At 34.7% G+C, this 19,242-nt stretch overlaps 1 pseudogene; it reads left to right on the top strand.

Annotated features, from left to right (window-relative positions):
* The first annotated feature begins 207 nt into the window (after nt 1-207).
* Nucleotides 208-18,894, top strand: LOC149782582 (leukocyte elastase inhibitor pseudogene; annotated as a pseudogene).
* Nucleotides 18,895-19,242: the final 348 nt, after the last annotated feature.

The raw sequence follows: 19,242 nt of genomic DNA, 5'->3' as shown, positions 1-19,242 counted from the left end.
CAATCCAAAATGTCATCTATATCTGAGCTATCTGTCAGTATCAATGAATTCACATTTGATCTTTACCAGGTAACCAGCTCAAGTTTTCCATATGGTAACAATTTTTTGTCACCTTTCAGTATCTCCACTGTTATGTCTATGATATATCTGGGTTCATGGGGGAAAACTGCAACACAGATGTCCAGCACTCTGAAGATTCAAAACATCTGACACAATTCACCAAAAATTTGAAGAATATATTAACTTGATTGGTGCTGAAAATGCCAACCTCTCCCCGACTACAGCTAATAGGTTGTACCCAAGTAGAGAGAAGGAAATACTAGACAGTTATGTTATGACAGGTTTCAAACAGTACAGGCAGATGTGCTAGCCAGCTATGTCAGCAAACATACATTGTTGAAACTGACGTGAATTCCTGGGTATAGATGGAAACAAAAGGAAAAATAAAAAACCTTATACCACCAGGTTCATTAAATCCTCTCAAAGTGCTTGTTCTTATCAATGAAATTTATTTCAAAGGAGACTGGGCAAAGAAATTTCAACCAAAAGATACTGTAGTAAACCCATTTTACAAAGTTAGTGAGGCCGCCATGTATAGCCTATTGTGTGCTGAAAAAAGTTTTTAAACCCAACAACAACAACAAAATTGGTGAAGATCCAGTCAAAGTTTGTGATGAAATTATAGATGAAGGGAATGAGGTATTGAGAGGATGAAGGTTTAGATTGTAAGGTCTCGCAGCTTTCATACAAGGGAGAAGATCTATACATGCTCATGCTGCTTCCAAATAAAAGGATGGGTTACCTGCCCTTGAAACAAAGCTTGTCAGTGACAACACTGGAACAATTACAGAATCACTTGACACCCAGGTTAGTGGAAGTGTCTCTGCTAAAATTCAAGATTGAAGCAAGTTTTGAGTTGAGCAAAGCCCTGAGCAAGCTTGGTATGTCTGATGTTTTTGACAAGAGTAAAGCAGACTTTAGTGGAATGAGAAAACAATAAGATTTATACTTGTCAAAAGTCTTTCACAAAGCCTTTGTTGAGGTGAATGAGGAGGGCACAGAGGCAGCAGCAGTCACAGCTGGTGTCATGATGACAGTCAATACCAGTGATATATTCATTGGATGCCAATCATCCATTCCTGTTCTTAATAATGGACAAAAGGTCAGGGGTCATTTTATTTCTCAGAAGACATGCAGTAGAAGCCAAACAGAGCAATGATGAACATTGAAGTCCTCATAACTGAATTGATCAGGGAGAAAATGATGTGGTAATAAGTTAAATTTTGTTGTATCGTAAGACTCAACTTTTGTGTTTCGGTTCAATATTTTTAAGCTCAATGCACAATTCAAAGTCTTTATGGGCAGTATTGTCAGACATTTGAGTGCCAAATAGGTATTTAGTTGCAACGTTATTTATAGCCCAGTGTTTTATCCACAAACAGCTTCATGTAAGTCATTTGACTCATCAAGGCAAAAAAATATTTGAGTCAAAATCCAAACCTATGAGTCTTATTCTAGCCGATGATCAGTTTTCATTAGTTTTTAAATATAATTACATTGTTTAAATACACAATGAAAATATTATATAATGAGACCAAAGCCAATAAGGCAATTCCCTTGCCAGAAGCATCTGATCAGTATATATTTGTTAAAAATCTTGTTGAAGGTTTTATGTCATTAGACATAATCTGAGCATGTATGACAAGGCATTTATTGTTTTCAACCATTGCTGCACAAATTACATTTCATCTTACGAGCAACTGTTACCTCATCTTTGGATGATGAAGGCTCCACAGGTTCGATAACAATACTGCAGAGGTCTCGGAAATGCTTAATCATGCGTATTTGGATAATTTGTTTAACCTGGCATGCAGAAAATGGCTTATACAGAAGTCCTCTGTAAACACACATTTGCAGGATGGCAAATTCATGGACTTTCCAGTCCTGCCTCAACCATCTGCTGAGTGGGAAAATGTGTTGATCAGAATTTAATCACATTTGATTAACTCCAGTTCCTCATGATTCACTGTTATGAAACATCGTGGATTAATTGCCATTGCAGTAGGTAAAAAGTCTATTGATTATGAAAATCAGTGTCATGGTTGCTTGGCTGGAAGAAGAATAATGACTTCTGCACAATGACATTAGTGTTACATCACACCTGGACTAAACTTGGTGCATAGCTTGTGCTTGGGATAAGGAAGAAGTTTATAGAATTTAAAGTCAAATGGTCAATGTTGCTTTGAATAAAAGAAATTAGTTAACATCATATACCTGCACCATTCCCTGTGGACAGCTGTTGTTTTGGGGTAAGGAAGAATCTTATGGATTTGGAGGTTAAAAGAAAAGTACAAGATCATAGTCACTGTGATTGAAAGAAGAAATTTTATTTTCTCAGTACCATAACATTACTTCTTAATCACACACGTGTACAAAGCTTTGGAAATGGCTTTCATCGCCATGATGACAGTGTATTTGTGGCGGACCTCAGACTAGGTTAATCTTCACTGATCCTTCTAAAGTCAAATAGAAGCCAGACTAGTTCAGTTTGTAATGCAACATTTATTATTTATCAGCATCACCTTGTAACTTGACATCTAGAAGTTGACCATTTCAGTGGAATAGTGGTTAGAGCGTCCACCTGAGATGTGGGATGCCATAGATTCGAACCCCAGCCGAGTCATATCAAAGACTTTAAAAAAATGATACCAACAGGTGCCTTGCTAGGCACTCTGCATTAAGATGTTAGTGTTAGGACTGGTCAGCCTGGTGTCAGGATAATGTGACAGGGTGGGACATCACGTTATATGTCTGTGGCATGATGCTCCAGTGCTAGACATCACTATAAGCTGCCACACTATAGACATCTTAGCGATATGACTGGAAAATTGTTAACACATTAACCCCTGGAGGTTTTTGTCGTTTTCGTCAGAAATTCGAGTAGGAAACACATTTTGAAAGTTATTTCTGAATATATCCTAAAACACCAACTTCCAGGTGATCTTCCAATAACATACTGCCTTGTTGTTTTAGAAACATCATTTTTCATAGCTATTTAGCTCGTGCATGAACAGAAGGGTAAAAGGGATTTTTTGGGGTTTTTTTGTCATTTTTTTCTCTTAACGGACCCATTATTTTCATATCGAGACCACTCTTTATTCCAAATGCCCATCTTATCCTACTTTTTGCAAAGGTTCATCTGTCTGTTTGCAGTTCATACCGGTTAGATCTGTGACCAAAAAGTCAAAAATCAGGTCCAAAAAATGAGGTTTTTCCCTCTGTATTTTGTTGTGCAACTAGAAATTCCAGATTATTTGGTATCATTGTAGAGCTACATCTGTCTACCTTTCTATAATACCACCCACTTTGGTGTATCATACATGACCTTGATGCTACAGAGCCCTGGCAGTAGGTTACTAGCTCCTGCCTCTTAAACTTGTCACCAGGGGTTAATGTGTTAAAGCTGTGTTAAAAATCTAAAACACACACACACAGTTTGAAGTTAATGTTCAAGCTTCTTTAAAACAAAAGAAAATAGATGTTTTTAGATTATGAATATGTTACACAAAACTATGTTGGGGGGGGATTAATTGTCAAGTGACTGTCCTTATTCCAGTCGTCTTATGCATCTGTTGAATTGTCTTTATATCCAGCTATGAATGACACAGCAAACCAGTACATACTCGAGTCTAATTTCCTTCTGCTGACATAGAGTTTGTCAATTGATTCCACTTGACCCAATGCATGACATTCATCAAATTATGTTGTTACAGCTTTTATTTTGACACGATTTATGTCCTCTATAGATTCCAAAGACAGGATTACAATCTTATTGTTGTACAGCCATACAGCGACTTATGTCTTGCTTATAAACAATTTATCTCTTCTGTAGATTTAAATGACAGGATTTCAATCTTATTGTTATGCAGAAGTACAGCGACTTCTGTCTTAATTATAAACACACTTATGGGTATGTACTCCATTTTGTGTGGGTATACAGCAGTTTTCAATCATGTTAACTTTGTATTCGGAGTTTCCATACCAATGACCATTAACATTTGTGTTTTAATTCAATATTTTAAAACTAAATGCACAATTCAAAGTCTGTATGGACAGTGTTCTCAGACATTTGAGTGCCACCTAAGTATTTAGTTGCAAAATTATTTATAGCCACTTTTCTTTATTCTTCATAGCGATATGACTGAAAAATTGTAAAAGCTACATTAAAAATCCAAATCACACACACACACACACACAGCCATCTTAGCGAACTCATCTTTATGAATTCCAGTAGCTTCATATGAACTTTCTTCATCAAGACACACAGGATATCGGATGCTGAAAGTCTAAAAATTCCTTGTTTTCAGGAAAGGAAGGCATGCATAAAGCAGTTTTGTATGTTCTCAGGTTTCACTGATCCCCAAGCTTTCCTCAAATGTACAGAGCTGCAAGCAAATCTTCCTTAAATTCTTCTTGTTAATCAATCGCTGACAGCTTTCAATAGTTCAGTTTTAGGTTCTGGATGATTCCTTGATCAATGGGTTGTATGAGTGACATGGTATTAGGTGGGAGAAAAATTGTCTGGACATGGAGATCTTCCATATATTGATGTGCTGCATTATTAATTATCAACTCACAAGGCTATTTCTCTTCCTGGTACTTTCATCTTTCTGTTGAGTTACCTTATCCACTCAGTAACAGTACACTTTTGTAATTGAACAGTTGAACTTTAGTTTCTCAAGTAAACATTGGGAAGCCAATAATTATTGGCACAACTCTTTATAATCTCATCTCAGATTATCTGTGAAAATGTTTATTTATATATTTTGACTGGGCTGTCTTGAAAGGAATTTGGCAGCAGTCCGCTGACATGCAGTAGAAATTCATATTAGTCAGAGAATCAAAGTGTAAGTAGTCCACATGCTCCAGCAGGTGATTTGTTTGACACTGCTAACAGTTTTTTCTTAATTCAAGAATAAAGTTGAAATGTACGTTCACACAGTAAAACTGAATAAAATAACGCATTCCCTCATTATATCTGAGTAACATAATTCTGTCTTAATCCAAGATAACAAAGGATACACTTAAAATGCACATTCCCTCCTTAAATCTTAGTGACATAATTATGTCTTATTCCTCGATTTAAAAAAAAAGCACCTAAAATGCACATTCCATAGGTAAATATGAGTAATATATTTCTGTCTTATTCCAAGATAACAAAGCATGCACTTAAAATGCACATTCCCTTGGTAAATCTGAGTGACAATTCTGTCTTAATCCAAGATAACAAATAACACACTTAAAATGTACATTTCCTCGTTAAAGCTGAGGAACATAATTCTGTCTTAATCCAAGATAACAAAGCATACACTTAAGTTGTTCATTAGCATGGTAAATCTGAGAAACATAATTCTGTCATAATCCAAGATAACAAAGCACACACTTAAAATAACACGTCCCCACGTTAAATCTTAGTGACATAATTCTGTCTTAATCCTCAATTTTAAAAAGAACCACTTACAATGCACCATCCCTCGGTAAATCTGAGTGATAGAATTCTGTTTTAATCCAAGATAACAAAGCATACACTTAAGTTATTCATTAGCACAGTACATCTGAGGAACATAATTCTGTCTTAATCCAGGTTAACAAACAAAGCATAGATTTCAAATGCTCATTCCCTTGGTAAATCAGAGTAACATATTTCTGTCTTAATCCAAGATAACAAAGCACACACTTAAAATGCACATTCCCTCTGTAAAGCTGAGTGACATAATTCTGTCTTAATCCAAGATAAGAAAGCACACACTTAAAATGTACATTTCCTCATTAAAGCTGAGTAACATATTTCTGTCTTAATCCAATATAACAAAGCACACACTTAAAATGTACATTTCCTCATTAAAGCTGAGTAACATATTTCTGTCTTAATCCAATATAACAAAGCACACACTTAAAATGCACATTCCTTCAGTAACTCTTAGTGACATAATTTTGTTTTAATTCAAGATAACAAAGCAAACACTTAAGTTGTTCCAAAGCACAGTAAAACAGAGAATCATGATTCTGTCATAATCCAAGATAACAAAGCATACACTTAAAACGCCCATTCCCTTGGTAAAGCTGAGGAACAAAATATCTTAATCCAACATAACAAAGCATACACTTAAAATGCCCATTCCCTTGGTAAAGCTGAGGAACAAAATGATATCTTAATCCAACATAACAAAGCATACACTTAAAATGCCCATTCCCTCAGTAAAGCTGAGGAACAAAATGATATCTTAATCCAACATAACAAAGCATACACTTAAAATGCCCATTCCCTCGGTAAAGCTGAGGAACAAAATGATATCTTAATCCAACATAACAAAGCATACTTAAAATGCCCATTCCCTCGGTAAAGCTGAGGAACAAAATGATATCTTAATCCAACATAACAAAGCATACACTTAAAATGCCCTTTCCCTCGGTAAAGCTGAGGAACAAAATGATATCTTAATCCAACATAACAAAGCATGCACTTAAAATGCCCATTCCCTCGGTAAAGCTGAGGAACAAAATGATATCTTAATCCAACATAACAAAGCATGCACTTAAAATGCCCATTCCCTCGGTAAAGCTGAGGATCAAAATGATATCTTAATCCAACATAACAAAGCATACACTTAAAATGCCCATTCCCTCGGTAAAGCTGAGGAATAAAATGATATCTTAATCCAACATAACAAAGCATACACTTAAAATGCCCATTCCCTCGGTAAAGCTGAGGAACAAAATGATATCTTAATCCAACATAACAAAGCATACACTTAAAATGCCCATTCCCTCGGTAAAGCTGAGGAACAAAATGATATCTTAATCCAACATAACAAAGCATACACTTAAAATGCCCATTCCCTCGGTAAAGCTTAGGAACAAAATGATATCTTAATCCAACATAACAAAGCATACACTTAAAATGCCCATTCCCTCGGTAAAGCTGAGGAACAAAATGATATCTTAATCCAACATAACAAAGCATACACTTAAAATGCCCATTCCCTTGGTAAAGCTGAGGAAAAAAATGATATCTTAATCCAACATAACAAAGCATACACTTAAAATGCCCATTCCCTTGGTAAAGCTGAGGAACAAAATGATAACCTAATCCAACATAACAAAGCATACACTTAAAATGCCCATTCCATCGGTAAAGCTGAGGAACAAAATGATATCTTAATCCAACATAACAAAGCATACACTTAAAATGCCCATTCCCTTGGTAAAGCTGAGGAACAAAATGATAACCTAATCCAACATAACAAAGCATACACTTAAAATGCCCATTCCCTCGGTAAAGCTGAGGGACAAAATGATATCTTAATCCAACATAACAAAGCATACACTTAAAATGTACTTTAGCACATTGCATTTGAGTAAGATAATTCTTAATTCAAGAGAATAAAGAATAAACTTAAAATGCACATTTACAAAGAAACGATTCTTTCTTGGCATATGCAGAAAAAAAGCATAAAGTGGACTTCAATCCTGATCTTGTCCATGACCATTCAACATATTTCCTCTCAGCTGCAATTAATAAATTGGAAGGTGATGTTTCTTTGCTTATGTTATATCTATTGAGAAAAAAATTCTGGACTGTTAAAGTAAATTTGACCATCAAACTGAGAGACAGACACCACCGCAGTGTGAATATTGTTAACGACAGTAGATAGGGCCTTTATGGCAGCCATTCAAATCATATTTGTAAAATTTAATACACTGATGCCATACAAAAAAGCAGTTTCCTTTTTATGGTATTTTCCTGTTCAGTAAATTGGCTGCCAAACTTGTGATGGTATTGATGTTACATTTTGCAAGTTTGCATCATTCGGAATATTTTGGACTCTGCTATAATGAATTGATTGGTCACCATGCTAATAGTGCTTTCTGTTGTAGGCACACTGTGGCCTTGTAAATAGTTGTTTCCATATATTAATGGAAGGGAGGTTATCACACTTTGACATTTTCAGGTGAACAGGAGTTGGCATGTTATCTGTCCATGTGTCCACTTCTGGGTTTTTTATATTAAATAATAAGATAATATTTCAAGTGATTTTCATCAAGCATTTTTTTATCACCAAAGGTCCAACCATTTGTTATTCTCTGGTGTTAGGGCTTATGATTTTCATTAGAGCCAAAACATTTTTTATTGTATATCTCAAGATATGTTTTCCACAAATATAAATGGATATACAAAATTTTGTCACTATAAATCACAGCAGAAGTATTTTTGTCAAGCTCTTTATAGACCACTGTTCTGTCTCTAACTATAATAGTACATGCCTTGCCAAGGGTCCACAGGGGGAGACAGAGGTTAGCAGTTTCATATCCAAATACAAAAAAGTACAAGAATAAGATTGGTACTATATAAATGCTCCAAAAGAGCATGCAAATGTTCTGGCATCTAACAAAACTGTAAAGGAGGTAAATATGCATGAAATTTGTGTAAAAGCATGATAGGTCTCGGGTTGCCATGTCACGTAAGGTGCTTGCTTTTATAGATCACTGATGTCTAATCTCTGCATGGGTTCGAGTCTTGGCTTGGCCAATGTGGGTATGTGAGAAAGCTTGTCAGTAGCTTTCCTTAAGTTTGTAATTCTTCCTGTGTTATCACAGTTTCTTCCTTCCACTGATATATTTGCTGCCATGTATAGCAGCATATCGTATGCTGAAAAACGGCATTAAACCCACAAAAAGAGAAAACTCCAAAAAGGAGGGAATTTAGTTGTTTCTTATAATATTCTTTTGTATGGTTTATTTTGATGGATTTGTGTTAACATTATTTATTATATGAAGTGATAGTGCTTGTTTGGTATATGACGGAGAAGTCTTTTAAATGGTAGCACATGTGAGAAAGTTTTTAATCGCATAAAGACGAATATGATGGGAACAGAAGTAAAAAGAAAAATGTAACTGTAGAAGGATATATATCCGTTACCAATGTTGTCTTGTAAGTGTATAAATAATAATAATGCTTTAAAAGTTTATTTATAGAGGGTGACTCATTAGTCAAGGACTATTCTCCCTTGAGGCCCTCTTAAGGAGAGTATAACAATGCATATTATATGAAGATAGCAATAATTACTGTTTATTTTAACATGTTTAGCATTAAAATACGAAAATCCATTATCTATTAGAAACACATACATGCTCATGATATCTCTTCTTAAATACTCTTAATATTTTCAGCAGATTTTACATGTAGTGGAAGCTTATTCCACAGAACTATACCATAGTATTGGAAACTCTTTTTAAATTGCTCTGTTCTTGGTTTTGGTGCTAGGTTTCCATGTGATATTGATCTCGACTGGTATTGTGTTGAAAAAGGCCTGAATAAGTCCTGAAGATAATCTGGTGTAGTTCCATGTAGACATTTATATAAAAGAACTGCCTTGTGAAAATCTATCCTGTCATATATTGTGAACCATTTGAGTTCTGTAAATAATGCTTTTGAGGGAGGATCAACAGATGCATCAAAAATTACATGTACTGCTCGTTTCTGAAGTTTATAAATCCTGTCAAGCTCAGATTTAGCAGTTTCCCCATACATTAGAACAATAATCTATTGTTGGAAGGATATATGACTTGTAGTATAGATTGCGAGTTTCCGTAGGTAAATATTTCTTGATTCTGCTGAGAAGGGCAATTTTGATGACAGTCTTTTACAAAGCTTATCAATATGGTCATTCCATAATAAATTATTATCTATGGACACAGCTACATGCCTTTCATGTTTGACATTTTCTACTGGATGATTATTTATTGCAAGAGATAGTTTTGGCTTCCCTGATTTGTGTAGCTTTTGTGATGTCCCTAAAAACATACATTTTGTTTTACCTTCATTAATTACCATCTTATTTTGTTGTGCCCAGTTTTGGACTCTAATAAGGTCTGAGTTTAATCTTGTTTGGATAACTTCAGTATCAGAACTAGATGTATACAAGGTTGCATCATCTGCAAACAGATCTGTATTTGTGGATTCATTATTTAATGGTAGGTCATTGATATAAATAAGGAAGAGGAAAGGGCCCAAAACTGAGCCTTGAGGGACCCCTGAATGAATTGTGCGAGTTTGAGAGCTAATATTGCCATTGCTAACTTGTTGAGACCTTTGGTTTAGGTATGTTCTAAACCAGTTTAAAGAAGGATTGTCGAACCTCTAACAGTTCAACTTTTGCAGCAGAATTTCATGATCAACAAGATCAAAGGCTTTCTTGAAGTCAAGGAAAACAATCCCAGTCATGTGTCCATTATCCATTTCCTTCAGCCAAAGATCAATTAATTTGGTAAGTTCTGTTTGGCACAAGTGGTACTTTCTAAATCCTGATTGCGCTTTATGAAATAGAGTATGTTTCAAAAAATTTATAGACCTGAATGGCTACATGCTTTTCAAATAGTTTTGACAATACAGGTAAACTGAACATAAGAGTATTGGCTTTGATTGGGCGTGGGTTACTTCGATCCAGATACTCTCTACCCCAATAGTCTCTAGGTCATCACGTCTGTTATAACTAATGGAACTGTCTACATAGAGAAGAATACCCCCATCCCACATGGATTCTCTATCTTTTCTTTCAAAGTTGAGGCCCTGTATTTGGAGAGCCAAATCATCAGCATCATCCGAAAGAAATGTTTCACATAGACCTAGAATACTGACTGATCTAGTTTGCTGTAATATTAACTTTATCTCATTCAGTTTAGGCAGGATGTGTTGAATGTTTAGGTTGATTACTTGCAGACCTCTTTTGAGGAGTGACAATTTTGATCAGAGGATTGATTCTCAGACAAGGTAGTATGCCATGTATTGTTTTTAGACTTGACAGATTTCTTTACATTACCTTGATTATTTACGTAAACACATGAAGAAGATAACATACAAGATCCATCTGTTGTACCATGACCACATGTAGTGGATAGATGAGAATGTTCAATATGAGTCTGATATACATACCTGCAAGAAGACATTTATATATTAGACACTTGAGGAGCCTCAGAGGGGGGAGTAACTTGAACAGTATCACATAGTTGTTTACAAGTTAACAAGTTGTACACAAATCAGATAGTGCCTGAAACCTGTTTATAGTATAATAATTATTACATTGAAAAGTGTACACATATTCTAGTTCATTTTGTTGCTGGATATGTGTTGCATAGGCCTGTACATCATAGCCTTCTACCTGTTGGTATGTGCACAATGCTTATATCCCATTTCGTTACAAAGATGGCAACGAATCTGTTTTCCATGCATACATCAGTGTTACATGACTGTGCTCTCCACAATACAAGCAGTTTTCCGACTCATGCCTAACGCCTTTTATAAGTCTTATGTACTAGTCTATATTCCTACGGAGCATGACAGTACCTCTGTTGGATGAGTGGATTTGGTCTCACTGATATAATTGTTGGTTCACTCAGTTGGTTCACTTGATTGTCTTTGAAGAAGGTCCTTTATTGCAGAACAAAGAGTATTTGGAAATTTTCACACAACATACTTAGGGTGTCATTTAGTTGAGACACAAGTACATCCCTTCTTGGTGGTAGACCTGAGATGATTATTTTACACTGATGGTATACAACAAGCTTTCATACTCATCCTCAATGCTCTTTAAAGATTGGCCATTACTGTAATTATTGCCACCAATGAGAAGAATTAGAGTATAATATAGTGACATATTCATTTCCAATATTTTTTCTGTAATAGTATTAATAGTTGCACCTCTATGAGTTTTTACGTCAGTTTTATATAACCCTCTTGTTCTTACTCCTTTGATTATTGATGATCCTATGAGAAGAGATCTGTCTTTAACTATGTTGTTGATTTTGACAAGTGGGGGATTCAGATGCATTGCTTGGACTTCTTGATTTCCATGACTAGACTGAGAGTTTGGTGACTGCTCTATTTAGTATTTGTATTTAATTTAGCTTCTTGCTGTGGGTAATTGGAGGTTGTCTTCAGAGCAGTTTCTTCTGTACCTGGTTTTGATGTTGAGTGAGACACATGATGGTCAGTGTTTACAGCATTAATTAATTTTTGTCTCTGACCATCTAATACCTGTAGAAGAGACTCATATTGTTTATTTGGTGTGTGGTTGCATCTGTGTGTATAATTTTTTTCTAATAGCTGGTTTTGGTATGGTCTGAGTGCCCTGACATGTTCTTGTGTTTTGGTCCTTTGAAATGTTTGTGTATTGTGTTGTCTGGGTTTCCTGGCACTTCTTTGCACCTTGGTTTATTCATTTGAATGCTGTGTAGACTCTTTCATTTAAGTGCAGAGAGTTCCTGTTCTAACCTTTCTACTTGGGTCTGCAGATTACCTATCATTACTAAGCACTGTATGGAGGTGCAAGTCTGGTTATGGGTTCCATGGAACTCAAAGGAATTTTTTGCACTTATCATAAACTGGGGTCCTGGAGTTTCTTCCACATTGATACTGTTGACTGGATTTGGAGATCTGTGGGCTTCAGGGATGGGTGTTGAAGCCCTTGGCTGAGAGGTAATTGATTTCAATCTGGTCTGGTCTACCATTTGCTGACAAGTGTTGATAAAATAATTTACCCATTCTGTGTTACATATCCTGTTAGAGTTACTGTGGCAGAATCGGTATCCATGGATTTATAAATCAGTCCATTATGTGAGTGTCCCTGCTGGAAGTTTAGATTCTCATCCAAGAATTTCTTAATTGTTGGAGTCAGCTGTGATTGTTATACTCTGCATATTATGTTGGATTTTAAGAAAGCTTGAAACTGAAGAGGAGTCAGCCATGTTGGATTTTGGTGTTACACAATCTTGGTAGGTTGGATCAATTTCAAGTGAATATTTCTCTTTAGTATTGAGTGTGTCTGTATTCTTTACATCTTTTAAGAGATCCTTTTGGGTAAATCCTGAAAATGAATCTGATGAATCTGATTTGAAAAATGAGTAGATCCACTGAGACAGTGAAGAAGTGGCCATATTTGTTTTACTGTTCTTTTGTCTGAATATGCAAACATGCAAATCTGTACTTATATCCACAGACTGAGCTTACTAAGTTACCCTGACACTTTATGCACTGCCTAAATTAGTTGCTAGTAGCACTTAGAACTAGTATATTTTCTTCTGTACAGCTGTATTTCCGAATATTTCTGGAGCTGGTTAAGAGTCTCATACCATGGCGGCCATTTTTATTCTCATTTATTTACACATAGTCCATAAGGAACACAGTGATGAACTAAAGTTGAATAAAAGAAACTAACCTGTGTGCAATAACCATGACAGTAAGTGGAGCAGAATATGAAATGTACGTATTTTAATATATTATGAAAAATGTAACTGATAATTAGGGCATGTTGATTCTGACATCAGATTTCACTATTCCAACATATCTCCATACTAAATGAGTTATGGTTGTTAAATGAAGTTATGGTTTGTTCTCTAAATATAATAGACCCAGATGTTTGCACTGTTCTTTCATTAATGAGATTACCTATTTCAGTTACAGTAATATCAAAGAACATATATGTGGTGCGATTCTAAATGTGCAACATCTATTGCTATTTATTTTATAACCTGCAAAGAGAAATTTATTGGACAAACCCCATCAGCAGGTATCTAAATGCATGAACATAGATTTTACACAAATAACTTTATTGATCCATCTTTTTTTATCTCAGTGTCTTACATACTCTACAACAAGATTTCTCACTGAAGGCAGTTGGTAGTGTTAATTTGGAAATGGAATATTTGTTACAATAGACATCTTGGAATTATCTAATGTGGTTTACTATCTATCCAGTAGGTTTCATTCTGAGATCATATATGTACTTAAATAATAAGTGTATTGCATTTGGTCACTTCTGTTGTTATTAGTGTGGGTCAAAAACACATTCTCAATAATTGGTTTGGTTTGGCTGAATCTGATTTAAAGTATTTTGCCTTCAATGTTTTGGGTATTTCTACTTCTCAGTGTTAACCTATACAATGTATAGTTAGATTTTCTTTTCATTTCCATAATATGTTATTGTCATATTTACTTGATAAAAATACAGAATTGTATTGACAGTAATATCTACATGATGTATAATAAACAACAACAAAAAACATTGCAATTTGGTACTGCTCTATATGAAAATTGCCTAACACATAATAGAACCGAAATTCTGTCATTTTATTTACATTTTTTAAAATAAAAACAAACAAAAAATTTGGAATTTAAAAATGTATAATCCTCACAGCTGCTTCTTTTGAACTAATTATTTATGCAATATTTAAAAATTGTTCCATTTTTTTAAATCTGATATTCTAAAATATTACAATTTTAAAAACTTTATACATTAATAATGTGTTCTGTTTTCATCATTTTTCATGTTTAAATTGAAAGCATCTGTTTTATTTATTTAATTAATATGAATGATAATGGGAGTTCAAAAAGAGAAGCAAATTAACAGCTTCCAAAATTATTGTGAATACTAAAGCTGCAGAAGCAGAATTTGTAGCGAAGCCACTGGATAGGGATGTAATGCATTCACTCGCTCCATCCATACTTAGCTTCTTGATGTTAATCTTAACTTCCATCGGAAAACGGTATGTGCATTTGTATGTGATCTAAATAAAATATATGTATACTATACATGCTATATTTTTCATACACCATTTGTATACAATATTCATTAAAAGGAAATGGAGCAGATAATGATCATCCATAAAGTTTGTATTTAATACGTACTTAGTTTATACAAAAATTGTTTAATATACTGAAGGTTTTAATGCTTTTGCATGCATTTTGGTGACAAATGTTTGAAGTCCAGTCCACACACACCATTCTATACTTTGACATGAATATTTTGTTTTTATGGATTTCTGTATGATCATATACTATTTTTGTGAACATCTAAATTGCTTTGAATTCACCTTTTTTATTGGGTAACACTTTTATGGATTTGTGATTGCTACAAAACCACAAATTTGACACCCCTTTAAATTCTGAAGCAAAAATTTGTATTAATTTTCTGTATGAATTCAAAATATATTTATTTTAGATATCTCAATTTTTCTATTTTATGTGACTTGTTAACAAAGATATATTGTTGTAGGTGTGATACATCTGAATGTGGGTAGAGCATAAATTGAAGCCTGAGATTGAAATGTTTGGTGTTACACGTATTTTCTGTTATTTTTTTATTTTTGATGTTACATGACAACAGTTTAGTTTTGTTGAATTCCCCCCCCCCCCCATTTATGTTAACTTGTTAATACCATGCCATAACTGTAGTAACATATTACAGGTCAGATTCAGGTGCTAGTATTTTGCACGGGGGTGGTGGGGTATTTTTCGATTTCTCTGAAGAAATTTCAGTTGGAATTGCTACAATATTATTGTAGACCCAGTTTTCACTGATACTTGACGCAGTGGCATAAATTGTGCACATTCTTCAGTCACTATATCTGTCCACACCCTAGATTAATTTCACTGTTGAAGTTTTGTCCACACCCTAGATTAATTTCACTGTTGAAGTTTTCTCCTTATATTTGAATATCATTTTACTCCACACTGTTTTTCTTGACCTACCATAACATGGAGCATATTATATTAATGATGTTGTCCCTCAGACTCAAATTTTATTACAGTAACATTGGTGCTCCATCATTTACATTTAAAAACATTGTGTATTAATTTCCATTGGAGTGGGGTAAACAGTTTGTTTAGATTAAGTTCCTTGACCAAGATTTGTAGATGAATTTCACTTATGATAATTAAAGAACCTGATGGATTTTTGGCATATAAATGTCAGAGGTCTGATGGTCATTGGTTCAGGACATCGAGACCTGTTGGTCAGTAATCTCCAGATTTAACAAGTGATTATGTGGAGGTCTATTAAATACAAGACAGGAAAAAGTTGGTTGTCTATTTAGTCTGTTTTATATTTTTCATATTTAATTCTACACATTTCAACCTAAATAAAAAGTTTAAAAATAGTTCAGTTATTGTTATTTATAGTCTGATAATACAAACCCGTTTGTTTGTACCCCCCCCCACCTATTTAAATAATGGAAACCTTTAATGTGATAAAAAGTGCAAGGAACTTAGTCAATTCATTCATTGATTTATAGTTTCTAACCTGACTGAGCAGAGTGGCCCTAACACTGTCATCTTATGCGGGTTTCATGCTTAACAAAAGTTTTCAGAGTAATAGACGGACATGCTCAAATCCATTTCCATTTTCAGCAGAGGGTTGTATCACGACTACAGATGTACATACATAAGCCGTCTGCTTCCGATATTTGCAATGTTGAATCAAGCAAAGGAGAATAATAACTACAAATTTGCTTTTCATGTGGATTTAACAAGAGGTTTAATTTCTATGTTCATATATGCAGAGGGATATAATTACAAATTCTCAGCATTATGTAATTTATGCAATTATTCAGCTGTTACTGAACAGGATGAACTACTTCATTATGTTGTCTGATGGATATAAACTAGTCTATAGTGTGCGCAATATGGTGCCGTGTTAGTATGGAAATTCCATTAAGCATAAATGGTGCAAGGGAAAATACAACAACAACAACGGCAACAACAAAGACAACAAAATGGACAAAATAAACTCCAACAACAGCAAGAAAAACAAGAGATACAACGGACAAATCGGCACGAAAAGCAAGAAAATAAGAGCTTAAAACAACAAGAGAAACAACAACACCAATTAGTACATACAACATCTAATAGGAAAACCAGTAGAAGTAATCCAAGAAACATCAAAAGAACCCCATCCAACAACATCGCTAGAAGAGGAAATAAACAGTGACAGATGCAGAAGGAGGGCATTTGAGAGACAAAAGAGAGAAGAAGCAAAACTGAACCAAACCTACCTTCTGGAAGAAGACGAATGTATTGAATAGAATATTCGCCTTATGTTCAACAAAAAAAAAATACAATATGTAAAAAAAAATTGTTTACAATACTATATAAAAAGGTATACAAGCATATTTGAAAATCATAAAAGATGGAAAACTATAAATAAAGAAAAAAATATAGCACATGCAACCACAAGTAGGGCAGGAGGGCCTCCCTAAATGGTCTGCGAAGATCAACCAGGGAGAGCACCCTCCAAAAAAATAAATGGTCACAGTCAGGTTAGACATTATAAATCAATGATTCAATTGACTTAGTTCTGTGCACTTTTTATCACATTAAATATTCTCATCTTTGAAATCGGTGGGGGGTGGGGTTACAAACAAACGGGGATGTAGAGTCAGACTACTGTTCCATTTAGTTATGTTATTTAACATTCCTTTCGTGATTTTTCCCCCAAGATGTATTTATAATATAAATCAGAATTGTTGACACTGTACCTTTTTTAAACTACATTCTTTACTCAAAGGTTAGATTGATTTTTAACACATTAACCCCTGGAGGGTTTTGTCATTTTTGCCTGAAAATCGAGTATGACAATTTTGAAAGCTATTAATAGATCCGAAAACACCAAATCCCAGGTGATCTTTCACTAACATACTGCGTGGCCGAGTGGTCTAAAGTTCTCTCCGTTACGGATCACTGCCATCTCACCTCTATCTGCGTGGGTTTGTCTAGGATTTGGCAAATGTGTGGTATGTGAGAAAGCTTGCCAGTAGCTTCTCGTGGATCAGTGGTTCTTACCGGGGTTTGTCCGGGTTCTTCCTCCACCGTTAATACTGGCCGCCATGTGCTGAAAAATGGCGTTAAACCCCACAACAACAACACTCACATACTCATACTGACTAGTTGTGTTAGAGACATCGTTTTTCATTGTATATTTGGATCGCGCATGAGCAGAAGGGTAAACAATTTTTTAACATTTTTTGGGGTAAACGGAGCCATTATTTTTGTATCGAGACCACTCTTTATTTCAAATGCCCATCTTATCCTACTTTTTGCAAAGGTTTATTTGTCTGTCTGCAGTTCATACCGGTTTGCCTTAGAGCCGAGACCAAAAAGTCTAAAATCCGGACACAAAATCGGATTCCGACCACGGGCGAAATTTGGGTAGAAAAAAATCGGGTCCAAACAATAAGGTTTCTTTATCTGTATTTTGTAGTGCAACTAGATATTCCATATTATTTGGTATCATTGTAAAGCTACATCTGTCTACCATTCTATAATACCACCCACTTTAGTGTATCTTGCATGACCATGACGCTACAGGACTCACGGTACTAATTCCACTCCAATGGTAAACATATGGAAACACTATCATATTCAAAATTCAATAACTTAAAATTTATGGGTGCTGATAATGACACCTATAACTTTTCGTGCACATCTAACCTTGGTGCAAGCTTATGTGTGGAGAACACCATATGACCCGCGGCAATTTGTTTACATACATGTGCATGAAACACGTGTTATTGATTCTGCACCAAATGAATCAGATGCTGCTTTCAGTATTGAGTACTCCTGAGTCAAGCCTGTAAAAATGCTAAAATTGCATCAGTAGAAATTTGTCAATATTTTTGTTACATTACATATAGGATAAGCTCTCAAAAGATATTTTTCCTAAAATTTTAATTTTCATTATTAACCAATTATGGACCACCAAACCTGTAAATACTCTATTATTTCTTCACCCATTTCTAGACTGGTTCACAGTTCTTCCGTATAATTAGTACCGTGTGTCCTATAACCAGATTTAATTTTTTTTGAAAAGGTTGTATTTTACTCCTTGATATTAGAGCATAATTGTAAGAAAGAATTGGCCATGCTTGTGCATGGATAATAGTGCAATAGCATTATATGTGATACCAATATCTATAGTTAAATTGCATCCGCATTACATGTTGCTGTGTTGTATTGTACTTATTAATGGCTTATTCTTGTTATTAAAATAATTGTTTTCTGCCTTTGTATCTTCATGTTATCTTTCTATGGCATGCATGCTACACAAAAGAAACACAAGCATGCTGACATCAGCAAGTATGACATCACAGGGTATCAAATTACATGACGCATTGTATTTTCATCTCTCACTGGCTATAAGACAAGTTTTAAATGTTTTAAATTTCAAAATTGCATTTCTTTTCTTGCTGACTCTCACATAAATAAGATACAGTGCATCCCTATTCACATCAATCAAACAAAACAAATAAGTGTGCTACATGACAGGTTAAAATGATAAGAGGCCATTGCCCTTTTGTGACTAAAACAAATACACACACCCATGAAGCATCAAGAGATGCTGATATTCCAAA

The sequence above is a fragment of the Sinohyriopsis cumingii genome, chromosome 15 (genome assembly GCF_028554795.1).
Source record: "Sinohyriopsis cumingii isolate HCF-2022 chromosome 15, ASM2855479v2, whole genome shotgun sequence".
In the NCBI taxonomy this organism is placed as follows: domain Eukaryota; kingdom Metazoa; phylum Mollusca; class Bivalvia; order Unionida; family Unionidae; genus Sinohyriopsis; species Sinohyriopsis cumingii.
The sequence above is the reverse complement of the archived record's forward strand: the minus strand, read 5'-3'. Positions and strand labels throughout refer to the sequence as shown.